We start from the raw sequence: 16,231 nt of genomic DNA, 5'->3' as shown, positions 1-16,231 counted from the left end.
TTCTTTCCCTAAGAGTATAAATATTAAAACTGATTACCTAAACCCAGCCTTCTTATAAATTCTACATGATAAAAATTCACTCAACTTTTCATCAAAGGGAAATGAGAAATTAAAATGAAGTTCTTGCTCCCCGCTGGAGAATACACCCAGTTGATTAAAACATTCCCCTCCTTCTTGCTGTATTTTGCCATTAGAAAAATTATATTTTGGTCCCTTTTCAATGTCATATAAATGAGCCAGAGCAAACTAGGGCAACTTCCCAGCTGAGGAAGAGACAGATAGGCAGAGAGGGAGCGTTTGGATTTAGATTTCCAAAAGCCAGAGGCTTGGGGAGAACGTGGAGTTGACTGTGGTTAAGAGAGAAAAACAGGCCGGGCGTGGTGGCACATGCCTGTAATCCCAGCACTTTGGGACGGTGAGGCAGGTGGATCACGAAGTCAAGAGATCGAGACCATCCTGGCCAACATGGTGAAATGCCGTCTCTACTAACAAAAATATAAAAATTAGCTGGGCGTGGTGGCGTATGCCTGTAGTCCCAGCTACTCGGGAGGCTGAGGCAGGAGAATCGCTTGAACCCGGGAGGCAGAGGTTGCAGTGAGTCGAGACTGCGCCACTGCACTCCAGCCTCGCGACAGAATGAGACTCCATCTCCAAACAAACAAACACGGTACCACTTGCATGGACGGAGAAAAGCTCAAAAGGCATAAGTGTCATTAACAACTCTCTAGGTGGCAACACTCTACAGCTCATCACTGTGGACCTGACCAAGAGAGAACATACTGGCTCCTGAATCACCCACGATTTTTATAATATGTTATGGGGGGCGGGCAGGGGAGAGTAGGGATGAGGTCTCCTTTGGTCTTTCTCATTTTTTAATTGAAAACATTTCCAATTCTTGCACCATGTTGGTAGTCACTCCTTCTAAATTCTGGCCAGGCATGGTGGCTCACACCTTCAATTCCAGCACTTTGGGAGGCTGAGGCAGGCAGATCACTTGAGCCCAGGAGTTCAAGACCAGCCTAGGCAACATGGCAAAACCCCATCTCTACAAAAAAATACAACAACGTTAGCTGGGCATGGTGGCACATGCCTGTAGTCCCAGCTACTCAAGAGGCTGAGGTGGGAGGATCACCTGAGCCAGGGTAGATGGAAGGTGCAGTGAGCTGTAATCGTGCCACTGCCTTCCAGCCTCTGTGACAGAGTGAGACCCTGTCTCAAAATAAATATTAATAAATTCCCACCCACTGGGTTTAGAAAATGAGGTTTCTGGTTAACGCACACACCACTGTACATGGCGTAGCAATTTTCCAAGGTCTGAACTACAACCAGTAACATTTAACCTGCAGTTGTCTTCAGAGAAAGGCTAAATTTATTGTGAGCACATCGTTATCATAAGGTCATCCTTGGCAAGATCAGTTATTATTTGGTTAATGAAACACAACGTAGCGATCGCTGGTGTGGTGCTTATAAACTCAGATCCCATTGTAAAAAGGTTGCAAATTCAAATCCCAGTGTGCTACCCACTACTTTGAGCAAGTTACCAAACTGCTCTAAGTCAAAAGTTTTCTCATCTGGAAAATGGTCCATGTGAAGATTTAAAAAGATGATTCATGTAAAAAAAGCACTATTTTAATAGCAACTTAAATGCTTATTCAACATGAAGTTCAAAAATACAGCCGCCCCTCAGTATCCCAGGAGGGCTGTTTCCAGGACCCAACCCCGCCCCCCGCCATGGACACCAAAATTGGCAAGTGCTCAAGTATCTTATAAAAAATGGTAGAGTATTTGCATATAACCCACATACATCCTCCCATATACTTTAAATCATCTCTAGATTACTTATAATGTCCAACGCAATGTAAACACTATGTATACAGTTGTTATATGCATTGTTTTAAAATATATATTATTTTTATTCTGTATTTTCTGTTTTTTGCCCCATATATATATATATATATATATAGAGAGAGAGAGAGAGAGAGAGAGAGAGAGAGAGAGAGAGAGAGAGAGAGAGAGAGAGAGAGAGAGAGAGAGAGTCTTACTCTGTCTTCCAGGCTGGAGTACAGTGGTGCAATCTTGGCTCACTGCAACCTCTGCCTCCCAGGTTCAAGTGATTCTCCTACCTCAGCCTCCCGAGTAGCTGGGATTACAGGTGCACACCACCACACCCAGCTAATTTTTATATTTTTAGTAGAGACGGGGTTTTGCCATGTTGGCCAGGCTGGCCTTGAACTCCTGGCCTCAGGTGATCTGCCTGCCTCAGCCTCCCAAAGTGTTGGGATTACGGGCGTGAGCCACCGTGCTTGCCCCACTCCCTGAATATTTTTGATCTGTAGTTAACTGAATCCTTGAATTGGAACCAACTGTACTGTTAATGGACACAGATGCATTCCACAAAAACAAAATTACACTCAGGAATGATCAACACTGTTTTCAAGAGAATGGCTAACTCTGGGGGTAGGAGGGGATGTAATTTTGGAAGTGGCTCCTGGGGGGCTCAGACTATGTAGTGCTTTAATTCAGGGGCTGACACCACCTATGGCCCGTAAGCCAAATCCAGCCCACAGCTGTTTTTGTGTGACCCGAGTCTGGAACGGCTTTCACATTTTTAAATGGTTGCAAAATAATCAAAAGAAGGATACTATTTCATAATATGTGAAAATGACGAGAAATTCATATTTCAGTGTCCATAGGTAAAGTTTTATTGGAACACTGCCCTGCTCACTGGTTTACTATCCTGTCTGTGGTTACTTTCACACCACAGTGTTAAGCGGAGTAGTTTCAACAGAGACCGTGTGTGGCCTGCAGAGCCGAAGGTATTTAGTATCTGGCAGCAAAAGTTTGCCAACCCCTGTATCAGTTAAGCAGGATGCTGGGTACCCTACTTTTGCATGTTTTACCCATCTTTGTATGCCTGAAACACTTAATAATTTTTAAATAAGAAAGCCCTTATCTCAGGCTTGCACATAGGAAGTACTTTCTGTACATGGACTTTTTGATCTGATGACAGAATCCCACCCTGATATGGTTTGGACTTTGTCCCCTTCAACTCTCATGTTAAAATGTGACGTGATCCCCAGTGTTGTGGGGCTAGTGGGAGAGGTTTGGGTCATAGGGATGGATCCCTCATGAATGGCTTGGTGTCCTCTCCATGGTATGAGTGAGTTCTTGTTCTATTAGTTCACAGAAGAACTAGTTGTTTAAAAGAGTCGGGCATCTCTCTTGCGCCTTCTGTTACCGTGGGATGTGCCTGCTGGCCCTCCACCTTCCACTACGAGTAAAAGCTTCCCAGGGCCTCACCAGAAGCGGAGCAGATACTGATGCCATGCTAGTACCACCTGCAGAACCGTGAGCCAAATAAACCTCTTTTTTAAATAAATTACTCAGTATCAGGTATTCCTTTACAGCAACGCAAAATGGGCTAATACACAAATCAGCTCTATTGTTTATATCTTTATATTGGAGAGAGATATATATATCTCTATATATCTAATGTATACATATACACATTATATATATAATATATAGCTATATAATATGTAATATATTATATATATCTAATATATATCTAATATATATAATATATCTAATATATATAATATATTATATATATTATATATTATATAGATCTGTATAATATATAATATATATTATCTAATATATATTATCTATATAATATATATTATATAGATAATATATATTATATATTATATATTATATTATATATAATATATATTTTATATAATATATTATATATAATATATATTATATATAGCTAATGTGTGTATATATATACATTAGATATATAGAGACATATATTATAATATATATTATATATTAATGTATATATAATGTATATTATATATAATATATATTACATAATATATATTATATATATTATATATATAATGTGTATATATACACATTAGATATATAGATATATATTATATATATATCTCCAATGTTTATATAAATGTTGAGTCCTAAAATGTCCCCACGTATACATGCATCCTGGGTGCCTGTTTTCTTGTTTCTCAAATGCCACAGGCACTCCAGGATAGAGGCCTAGGTGTCTTGCTCCCTCTAATACATCAAAGCATATTGTATGGTGCTTAGCAAATGGTAGACATTGTATCTTTTATCTGGCTACAGGTGTCAGAAATTTGCATCTTATCTAAACTCATTCCCTTCATTCTTTTCGGTATGTGCAAATAATTAAAGGTTAAAAAAAAAACAATGAGGTTAAAAAATATCACTAGTTTCCAGATATCCAGATGCTATGAGAGTATTAGAAGCAGCAAATTGTTAGCCAACTGACCAAATGTGGTTAAAAACAAAATGAATTGTTTTCCCCACTCCCTAGGGTTTAAAAATATTTGAGGTAGTTGCCAATATTTAAAAATGAGACAATTTCACATAAAAATCTAGATTGTCGGCTTTTCTTGAAAATACAAGAGTATTGCCTTATTCCTGCATGGCAGCAACCAGCTGGCACTGAACAGTGGCGGCCCAATTAAGTCAAGGCATATGGGCTCCATTTTGTCACAGTCCCCACCACTCCATACTTTCTTAAATTTGACCCTCTTTTTCCATTTGTATTTCCTCCTGGTCCCTATAGGCATTTGCATTTGAGAGCTATGTCATATGTATTATCAGAAAAGCCTGCTAAGGAAAGAGACGGCAGTGTGACACTTCTGGCCTCAGTCACGTAGCTTATTTACTTTACTGAGTGTTGCCGTCATCCTTAAGAGCTCTTACACATCCAAAACAGCATTTGTTGATTTTAAGCAGAGCAGGAATGTGTTTATGAGTTTGAACTCTGGGACAGAGTATTGCTACTAAGGCTTCTGGTGTATTCACCTTAGGCCCTTGCCTAAGGTTCTTGAAGGCCAAGCCAATGGGGAAATCATCTTTATTTCCTCCACAGCACTTAACACGGAATCTTGTTCATTCCATCATCCAGTTAGCATCTGTTGGAGGAAGGGAGGAAAGAAGGGGCAGAGGGAGAGAGGGACAGGGAGGAAGGAAATCTTACTTGAGCCATCACCTTCTTCCAACAAGATTTTTAAAAGTTCCCATTTATCCTTATTTTCCACCACACCCTAGACAATGACTCTGACATATTAAATATGTAAATGTTTCCTTATAAATGATGCCATGTTGTTTTATGTGTGGCATGTGTTTTAATTTAATGAATAATGTGCACAATATCTCACTCTGTTTAGGAGGCTTTTTATTTTCAGTCTGCACTGATTTAAACATGTGTATGTTACTGGATGCATATCTAGCTTGTAGCTGTAATTCTATACTGCATACCCACTCTATTGAGTTTATGCATTGCCCTGGTGGTGAACAGCTAGGTAGCCTTTATCTCTCAGCCACCTTATAAACAATGCTGCAATGAACATCTCCATTCATCTTCATTTTTAAAAATGCAGTATCTCTCCCTATATATATGTATACACACACATTCCTAAAATGTATTTGTAGCCAAGGTGGAGGATTTCTGTGTTATGGAGTATATGTGAACTGAACTTGAACAAGTACTAGCAGAGTGTTCTTCATAACTCCTGTGCCATTCTAGATTCCACCAGAAGTACATAAGGGTTCCAGTTTCACAATTTCCTGCTAACACTTGGCACGGCCCCACTTTCTACTTTTTGCCAAACTGATGCATGAAAAGCAATAACTCATAGTTATTTTGATTTTCATTTCTAGGATTACTAGTGAGTTTGAGCATATATTCACATAATTGTGGGCCATATGAATGTTTGGAAATTGTCTGTTCAGATCTTTTATGCTTGCCCATTTTTCTACTGGGTTTTCTATTTTTTTTTTTCTTACTGATTTGCTGGAGTGCATTACAGAGTCTAGGTGTTCAATGTGTTTTTCGAATGCTGTAAATTTCTTCTCTTAGTGTTTCATTTGTCTGTTTTCTTTATTTCTGTTATCTTTTGTAGAACAAAAAATCCTTACATATTTACCTAATAATTTCTTTTTGTAGGTGTAAAAATCCTTTCCCTATTCTTGGGATTTTAAAATTTGTCTACATGTTAAACTATTCACTTAGAATTTTACCTTTCATATTTAAGTCTTCAATTCATTTAGAGTCTGCCTTTTTATGTGGTTTAAAGTTTAATTTTTCTCCATATTGAAGAAAACAAAAATAAGCCATTTTTCCTAATATGTATTAAACTGTCCAACTGAGTGCACCTCCCAGCTACGACGGGATAGCTTGTATTTTTAGTCAACCTCACTATCATGATCAAAAATAAAAGCTATAAAATATTGTCTTAAGGGATTGGAAGTCAACCAAGGCAGGTCCTGAGGGAACAAGATCCCAGAGAGATGAAAAACAGACCAAGTTTGACCTCTATCAATTTTCCCCTCAAGACATTTGCCAGTTTATAAGCAAAGAAGAAAAAAAGCAACAGCTTAGAGTTTTCCAGTCTTATGGGGCTGGGGAGAAAAAAACTGGAGTTCAGGATTACTAAAGTAGTTAGGACACAGGAGCAAAGATTGTAGAAATATGAGAACCACAGAGGTATGAGTCTCATATTGTTGAAAGTTATTAGCCTTGAGGCATTTGCTGATATCCAAGCTGGGTGCGGTGAGAGGCAGAGAAACCAAGCAAAAAGGGGGTAGCTATAAAGGCAAGAAATTAAGCAGAGCTTTTTTGCAGTTGCCCAATTACAGGAAGGCAAAAATTGGAATTCATGGCCAATAAGGATGAGGAGCCTTGAGAAACACTCAAGGCTTTTAACTGGGACCCGAAAGGATTACTTCCTTGGAGTAACAGCAAACAAAATAGATCCTGCCTTGAGTCATCTCAATCCCATATTTGCCTCTACTATCATCAATAGCCAGCAGAAAAACTTTTCTTTTGGAGGAGATGTCATCTTCCAGAGTCTCCACAATGTTTTATACACAATAAAAAAATTACCAGGCATGCAAAAAGACAAAACCAAATGATCAAAAACCAAGACAAAAACAAAACAAAAACCTCACATGAGATTCAGCTATTGAAGTTGTCAAACACGGAGTCCCTAGCAACTGTGATAATATAATAAAAAAACTGATTTAAGATGAGAATGCTGCTAAAAAAACTAGGCTCTTTAAAAATGGAAATTACTGGTCAGGCGTGGTGGCTCACATCTGTAATCCCAGCACTTTGGGAGGCCAAGGCAGGTGGATCACCTGAAGCAGGAGTTTGAGACCAGCCTGGCCAACATGGTGAAACCCCATCTCTACTAAAAATACAAAAATTAGCCAGGTGTGGTGGCAGGTGCCTGTAATCTCAGCTACTTGGGAGGCTGAGGCAGGAGAACTGCTTGAACCCAGGAGGCGGAGGTTGCAGTGAGCCAAGATTGCACCATTGCACTCCAGCCTGGGTGACACAAGCAAAACTCTATCTCAAAAAAAAAAAAAAAAAAGGAAATTACAGAACTGAGAAATGACATAATTAAAATTAAGAACTCAATAGATCAGTTGAACTACAGACTGGATGTAGCAGATGAAAGAATTAGCAAACTGGAAGGTAAGTCAGTAAACAGATCTCAGGAATAAGGTTGAAAACAGGTTTAAAAGAGCATAAAAGAAACATGGTACATGGTAAAAGATCTAGCACACATGTAATAGGAGCCACAGAAGGAGAGGAGAGAGAGAGCAAGTCAGAAACAATATTTAAAGAGAAACTGACAGAAGACCTTGCCAGATGGATGACAGACATCAAGTCATGGAATCAAGAAGTTCTGTGAATCCCAAAGATAAATACAGAGAAAAGCATTCCTGGGTATGTGATGGTTAAACTGCACATGTGCACAAATTAATCTTAAAAGCAGTCAGAGGGGGAATAAAAGACAATCTTTAAAGAAGGTATAATAAGACTGAGAAGCAGCTTCTCAGCAGAATTGATGGAAACCAGAAAACAATGGAATTTCATCTGCCACTGTGGAATTCTATGCCAGCAAAAAAATACTTCAAAATGCAGACAAAATCAAAATGAAACAAACCAAAATTAAGATTGTTTCCCATCAGTAAACCCGTACTAAAAAAGAATGTTCTGGAAACATGAAAATTCAGCAAAGATAAAGAACAACATAAAAGGGTAAATATGTGAGCAGGAGGATAGATAAATACAATTAACATGTTTTAAGGACCTTGCATTTTCTTGGAAATGGTAAAAGTACTAATTTATAGTAAACTTTTAGATATATCAAGAATGTATCCTATAATATTTAGGGTAACCACTTAAAGAATAATAATAAATGTAAACATTTCATGTATGTTTATATTACATTAGTTACAGTAAATGCAAACAGAATAAATACAACACTTGAAAGACAAAGACCACCAGACTGACTTTAAAAACCTAACTACATGCTTATTACAAGAGACCCCTTTTAAATATAAAGACATACCAAGATTCAAAGCAAGGATTCAATAATATGAATACAACACAATACCCCAAGTAGATTTTAAAATAAAAACCATTATTAGAGATTTACAGGGACATACAATAAAGATAAAATAATCCACCAATATATGATAATTTAAAAGTTTATTTTTTCCAAAATTAATGTGCATGAAGAAAGGGACTTGACTGATTCTAGGGCTCTGTTAGACCTAGAATTAGATCTGCAAAATCTAAAATACCTATAGCAATTAAAATACCTATAGCAATCAAAACACACCATCCTTTGGAGGCAAATAAATGAACAGCACTAATAAAGCCAAAGCTACAGAAATATTAATCTTCACAAAGTAAACATGACCCTGACTTGAGAACCTGACAATTGTTCTTTCCTGCTGTCAGCTACAGCTACAGGCACTGGTGACTTGCAGAAGCAAACTATTAGCCACAGAGTATAGGAATGTGAACAAGCAACTCAAGGCAACTCAGTTTCCAGAGTTAGTAAAAACCTTCCAAAAATTCTACTCATGGTTCTCATTTCCCAAGCACCTATTATACGCCAGGTAATTTTCCTGATCACATTTACATTATCTCTTTTAATTCTCTCAACCACGCTGGGAGATAGAAGGATCTGTCCTGTATTTCCTCAAAGGCCAACTAAACACAGATTTAAGTCTGAGCAAAGTGTAGACACCAAGAAAACGTGAAATCATTCCTGTTTGGTTAACTTACCCTGTTCTGCCATGAGGATCTAAAAAGAAGCTTTTCAAATGTCAGCACACTCCACCAATTGATGGATGGATAAAGAAAATGTGGTATGCATATACAGTAGAATATTATTCAGCCATAAAAAAGAATGAAATCCTGTCATTTGCAGCAACATGGATGGAACTGGAGGTCATTATGTTAAGTGAAATAAGCCAAGGACAGAAAGACAAATATGGCATGTTCTCAATCACATGTGGGAGCTAAAAAAGTAGATCTCATGAAGATAGAGAGTAGACTGTGATTACTGAAGGCTAGCAAGGGTGGTGGGGAGGATGAAGAGAGGTTGATTAATGGGTACAAATATACAGTTAGAAGGAATAAGAGCTAGTGTTCAATAGAACAGTAGGGTGACTATAATTAACAATAGTTTATCATACATTCAAAATAGCCAGAATATAGAGTAATTTGAATGATGCTAACATAAAGAAAAGATACATATTTAAGGGGATGAAATCCCAATTACGCTGATTTGATCTGTACACATTATATGAACGCATCAAACAGTCACATGCACCCTGAAAATATGTCCATCTATTATGTATCAATAAAAAATAAAACTAAACAAAATTGTAAAAAAAATTTCAGCACAGTGAGTTTTTTGTCTTATGAACCACACTGTTTTATTATTGTATTGGAGGAGACAATGGAGGAGAGAGGCCAGTCTCTGGTGTTTGAGGCTGCTAAAGGTCTTAACCTGGCCCTAATTATATTGCTTAGTTTACAGATACTAGAAATAAAAACAGCTCACAGTTACAGAGCATTTACGCTGAGGCTTAAATCTCTCTGCATGCACTGGCTCATTTCATCCTATGAAGTAGGTAGAGATAAGGAGACAGGTTCAGAGTTTGACCCGGCTAGTTAGTGGTAGAGCCAGGATTCTCAACCAGGTGATCTGGCCCCAGATCTGTGCTCTTAACCACAGCTTGCAAATAGCTCTGGATCACAATTTCAACTCAGGGCCCATCCAGCTCTAAAGTCTACTAAGCTACCCAGTCAGAGCACCAGACGTGTTATCTGCTCCAGAGGTTCAAATCCCAGCTATGTCATTAGCAGCGGTGTAACCTTGGGCAAGTTATTTCACTTATCTGAGCCTCAGTTCTATAAGATGGAGAAAATAATACCCTCCCCGCCAGGTTATTCTGAGAAAAATGAGTCAGAGAAGGCACGAGTGAGTGGGTATTCAACAAAGGGCAGCTGAGATTATTTGCATGCACACAGACAAAGGCTTGAAACACACCATTCGTTTCATTCCAGGTAGACACTGGAAACTGTCATCAGGATCACCCGGAAACCACTGGTTCCTATTGTGGTTTGAGGGGCAGAGTTGAGCTCTGCTGCACTTCGGTGGGGAAGGCTTCCTTCACATTCTCCCCACTCTTCCCCACCTCACAATTACCTGAAATTGGAGACCAGCTTATTCTCTACGCAGGGGAAGGAAGAGAGAACTCAGACAGCCTTCAAGGAATCTGGGGTAGGAGAAAGACTTAGCTTCCCTTTCACGAAGGCAGGGAAGGGAAAGGAAGGAAAAGCATGGAATTCATTTACAAAAAAAAAAAAATTCTTTCTTTGTTGCATTGTTGCAAAACCCTGATAGCCTGGCTACTTCAGAAGACAGCCTGAAGGAGCGGGAAGAAAGAGGCATTCAGGAACACCCTCCCTCTGGCCCCCTTGGCCTGTTGCTGCCTGCGGCTTGTGCCATTTGTTACCCTTGTCACCACCCCTGTCCCTGGGGACTGGGAAGAAGTGGGGGAGCCCGAGAGATGACAGCTGGAGGGTGGGGGCAGGGGCAGCTTCAAAGGCTGGGAGGGATCAAAAGCAGATGGAGGGTCCCAGGCGGGTGGGCCGCTCACCTTTCCACACCCCCGTGAGTACACCAGCTACCTTGGCTGAGGACGGTGGCCCTGTCTGTTAGATGCAGAGGACAGATGGCCAGTTGGTTAAGGGGACTTTGGAGAGGGCCACTCCCAGCATCCTTCACGGGCTGAGAAATCAAAGCCTGCTGACTTCAATCACAGGCTTCTGGACAGACAGCAGCTGTGGCCCAAACCTGGACGTCTCTGACAGCCTCCACCAGCCTCATTCAATTTCCATTCAAAATACATCTGTGAATCACAAACCATCTTGGCTTCCCCCATTTCGGGGGCAGTTGCTCAAACCAAAAGCTCAGGATTGCTCTTACTTCTCCCTCTCCTTCAATGCTCATGTCCAATCCATCTCCAGGCCTTATAAAGTTCACCTCCACGGCCATCGCCCAGGTCCAAGCCACCATCCTCTCTGCCCAGGAAGACCACGGCAGCCCCCCTGCCCACCTCCCTGGGGCCACCGGGGCCTCCCTCCAGTTTGTTCTCTGTGCAGCAAATGACAGCATAAATCTGAACCTGCCCGCCTCACCTCATCCTTGCTTATAACCTCTGACGGCTTTCCATTGCTCTTAAGATAAAGCAAAGAGTTCCGAACACAGCCTTGATCTGGCTTCTCCTTGTCCAATATCTGATTCCAGCACGCTGGCCTTTCTCTCGCTCCACACTCCCTCCTGCCACAGGGCTTTTGTACATGCTGTTCCCTCTGCCTGGAACTCCAGTCCCTCCTGCTCACCCTGCAGAGGCCTCAGTTCCGGCAGGATTTCCCCAGGCTCTCCCTGAGTAAGCGATTTCCCTCCTGCAGCTTTCACAGGCCCATGGCCCTCTATCACACACACCAGTCACTGTAACAGTTTTTACAGGTGTTTGTGAGTTATTTAATTTCCCTAGGTCTCCCCATGACTCTCGGTCCATGTGGCTTGGCTGGGACTGACCCTACTAACAAGCTCTGAGCCTGGCAATTAGCATCTCCCATTCCTCGGTCTACAGTGATTGGCTCCAGGGTGGTGGTCACGTGAGCCACCTGGGGCCAACGGGAGGCCCAAGATGAACTGCTGGAGAAGAGACGTTCTCTCCTGCTGCACACAAGCCCTGGAAGATGTCTACCTGGAGCCGTGGGCAGACCCTTGCCTGCGGGACTGCAGACTGCCTTTGTGTTCTGATACAGGTATATCACGCCCCAGGTGTTCAGTGTGAAAAATTAGAGTAGGAATCAGCTGTGGGTCCAGCCAGTGAAATTCAGGGGCTGTTGTCACTTCAACAACTTTGGGGAAGAACTCCGCAAGCCACAAGGAAGTGATCACAAATCCCTCCTCCTGTCCACACCTCCATCCTCCCCTACCCTGTCTCCCTTAACATGGGGAAGTGTCATTGAATAGAAGTTGTGGGGCAGGGCTGCAATGTGTTGGGAATCATCTCCCCAGATAAATAAGGCAAACTCAGTTGCCTTTGCAAAGGCTAGAAGGCAGATAAATGGATCAGGAACACAGCTGACACTAAAGCCATTCACTGATTCATTCATTGAGTCAGGCTGCCCATCATTTAGAATCACCGATGCTGTTTACGTAGCACACCAAAGAGCAAAGCTGCTACTCCTTCACTAATTGATTTCATCTTTCCTCCCCTTCCCCTGACCTTAAAGGGCCTTCAAAGAACCAGGGACTGTCTCAGACATTGAGGATACAGTGTCCAACCAGACAGACAAGTTCCTGCTCTCCTGAAGTTGGCATTTCAGAGTGGGATTTGCTATCCAGACTTAGTAGGAATTCCTCAACGGGTGACCCCGACTAGTCCACCTGTGCCTCCTCCTGCTGAGATAAGAACTGCATGGCCCTTTTTCTTTTAAAATAGAATTTTGGTTACCCAAATAACATCTAAAAATATTTGTAAATACATTTTAAAATTTCAGATAAGATTACAGCCACATTGGGGCACTACCTCCTACCAGATGTATCCACAATTAATAGGATAAATAGCTTATAAACACAAACACCCACACACATTCATTAAAATATACAGTATTGTTTTTACAAATGTGTTTTGTGAATGTGTTGTTATCGCTATTGATCTTGTACATCTTGTTCCAGGATGTTTTTTCACTCTAATAATAAAATACCTTGGTGTTCATTCCATGCCATGACACAGAAATCTAGTTTATTCTTTCTCACTGCTGCATGGTATCTGCAGGTATGTCTATTCCACAGTTCACCTGTCCAGTCCTCAGGGGTTCCACGTTGTTGTTATGAGAACGAATTCCACAATGACTGGAGCAGGTCTTCTTGGGTGCATGTGCCTGGAGTTCTCCAGAAGTGATACCCCAAGGAAAAACTGCTGGGCCCCCCAGTTTAAAACTGAAAAACCCTTTTGCATGTCGCTCCTCAGAGCGGTGAGTCCAATCTATATTCCCCATGGAATGTCCCATGTCTTCATCCCTTGTGCTGTTTTTACTCCCTGATTGGAAAGCTTTATCCAAAAACTCTCTTAGGGTCCGGGCATGGTGGCTCACGCCTGTAATCCCAGCACTTTGGGAGGCCGAGGTGGGTGGATCACGAGGTCATGAGATCGAGACCATCCTGGCTAACACGGTGAAACCCCGTCTCTACTAAAAATATAAAAAATTAGCCAGGTGTGGTGGCGGGCACCTGTAGTCCCAGCTACTCGGGAGGCTGAGGCAGGAGAATGGCGTGAACCCGGGAGGCGGAGTTTGCAGTGAGCCTAGATCGCACCACTGCACTCTAGCCTGGGTGACAGAGTGAGACTCCGTTTCAAACAAAACAAAACAAATAAACACACAAACAAAACCCAAAAACTCTCTTAGGAAGACACAAACGGTTATTCTATTTTTATAGAGACAGGGCCTTGTTGTGTTGCCTAGCAAAATCCTGGTGTCCACCTCCTGGGCTCAAGCAATCCTCCCACCTCGGCCTCCTGAGTAGCTAGGGCTATAGATGTGCACCATCACACCTGCCTAGTGTTTTCATTTTTATTTTTTTGTGGAGACAGGCATCTCACTTTGTTGCCCAGGCTGGTCTCCAACTCCTGGGTTCAAGTGATCCTCCTACTTCGGCCTCCCGAGGTGCAGGGATTACAGGCGTGAGCCGCCGCACTCAGCTTACATAAGCAATTGCATAAGCAATATGCCTCCCCAGCAGCCTATTCAGAGCACCATCCTTCAGCCAAGCGGACTGAGTCCTAGGGAGTCCTATGACAAAAGGAAACCAGCTTGAGTCTTGAATCTCAATTCCAGACTAAATTCTCTCACCTATGCTTGATGAATTCTCACTCATATGAGCTTGGCATACAATAAAAAATAAAAACAGCTGGTGGGAAAGCTTTTACTCTACTTCCTCCTGGGTTCAAGTGATTCTCCTGACTCAGCCTCCCGAGTAGCTGGGATTACAGGCGCACACCACCAATGCCCGGCTAATTTTTGTATTTTCAGTAGAGATGGGGATTCGCCATGTTGGCCAGGCTAGTCTCGAACGCCTGACCTCAGGTGATCCACCCGCCTCAGCCTCCCAAAGTGCTAGGATTACAGGCATGAGCCACCGTGCCCAGCCTGTTTCCCTCATTCTTGATCGCATGTAAAACAAGGGCCCATCATTTGGTCAATCAACCCAATTTTGCTGTCCCTGGAATTTTTAAAAACTTTTTTCATTTTATTTGATTTTATGTATTTTATTTTTTAAGAGACTGGATTTCACTGTGTTGCCCAAGCTGGTCCTGAACTCCTGGGCTCCAGCAATCCTCCTGCCTTGGCCTCCCAAAGTGCTGGGATTACAAGCATAAGCCACTGTGCCCGGCCAAAACTTTTTATTTTGAGATAGTTTTAGATTCACAAAAAGTTGCAAAACATAGTACAGAAAGGTCCTGAGTACCCTTCACCCAATGTCTTCCACCCTGTGATTACATCTTACATAACCATAGTACAATGTCAAAGCCAGGAAACTGAGGTTGGTGCAGTGTGTGTGTAGCTCTGTGTCATTTTATCACATGTGCAGCTCTGCATAACCACCACGGCAATCTAGAGAAGGATTCCATCACCACAAAGATTTCCCTGTGCTGCTCCTTCATAGGCACACCCACCCCAGACCCGCCCGACCCAAAACCCTTAACCCCTGGCAACCACTAATCTGTTCTCCATCTCTAAAATGTCATTTTGAAAATGTTATATAAATGGAATCACGCAGTATGCAACCTCTTGAGATCAGCTTTTTAGAAAAACACATGATGCAAGTTCAGATGCCTGCATTTTACGATGCGTGTTCCAATATTCTCTAGGCCCACAAAAGGCAACCTTCAAAAAGGTACCCAACGTGCAGTGACAGACTGGGACAGGACCACACAAGTTCTGCTTGATTCCTGGTTGGGTTCAGCAGGGCCCTGGAGCAAAACGTAGAACTTTATAGAATATGTCTCATGCAGAGCCATTAAAAAGAAAAAAAGAAAAGCCAAACCAAACCCACACCCCAACCCACAACCACCAAAACAAGGCACAAAGCAAAACACCAAGGACTCTTCCTGTAAGGGAAGAGTCCTTCCTGCCAAGGATGGCTGGACAACACGAAGTGCTTGAGGCCACTGGGGGAGTCCTGGAGTCCTGGAGTCCTGGTATCCTACCAAGAGGCAGGCAAGAGATCCAGGGAGGAAAGAGAATCCTCAGGTTGCAGAGGCATTTTGCTTTCAGATACCACACCAGCAACATTGCCCTTCACTGTTCCTCTTCCTTTCCTTCATCCCAACCATAGCCCATTGCAATGACCTGGACCCAAGTGAGACCACTAAAACTGTGGTGAGCTTTGTTCTGAGTCTACAAAGCAAGGGCGTTTTTACTGGGGGAAGGGAAACAGGCAGGAGAGAAATGTTGGAAAATGGGCAAGAGAAACTGAATATTGGAAACCAAATATGAGAATATCTTCACTTGGTCCAAATTATTTGTGCCCCCATGAAGCTCTGACCACCATGAAAGTGAAAATAATAGTAGTTCATGTAGACTAAGCACTGTCTATGAGCCAGACATCGTTTTAAGTGCCTTTCATATTTGAGTCCCCTTAATCTTCCCAATAGCCCCTGTAGAACTTTAATCCCATTTTACTGATAAGGAAAGTGAGGACAGAAATTGAAGACATTTGCCTAAAATCAACGGTAAGTAGCAGAGATGGATTGAGAGCCCCGTGCTTTGAATGTTCCA

The 16,231-nt window shown here is 41.8% G+C and overlaps 1 protein-coding gene across 2 annotated transcripts in view; it reads right to left on the bottom strand.

Moving 5' to 3' along the window:
* EYA2 (EYA transcriptional coactivator and phosphatase 2) overlaps positions 1–16,231 on the bottom strand; it is a 295,458-nt gene that overhangs the window by 200,020 nt on the left and 79,207 nt on the right. The gene's annotated exons all lie outside the window — the stretch shown is intronic.

The sequence above is a fragment of the Gorilla gorilla genome, chromosome 21 (genome assembly GCF_029281585.2).
Source record: "Gorilla gorilla gorilla isolate KB3781 chromosome 21, NHGRI_mGorGor1-v2.1_pri, whole genome shotgun sequence".
Lineage (NCBI taxonomy): Eukaryota > Metazoa > Chordata > Mammalia > Primates > Hominidae > Gorilla > Gorilla gorilla.
Note: the sequence above shows the minus strand (reverse complement) of the source record. Positions and strands in the feature narration are given on the sequence as shown.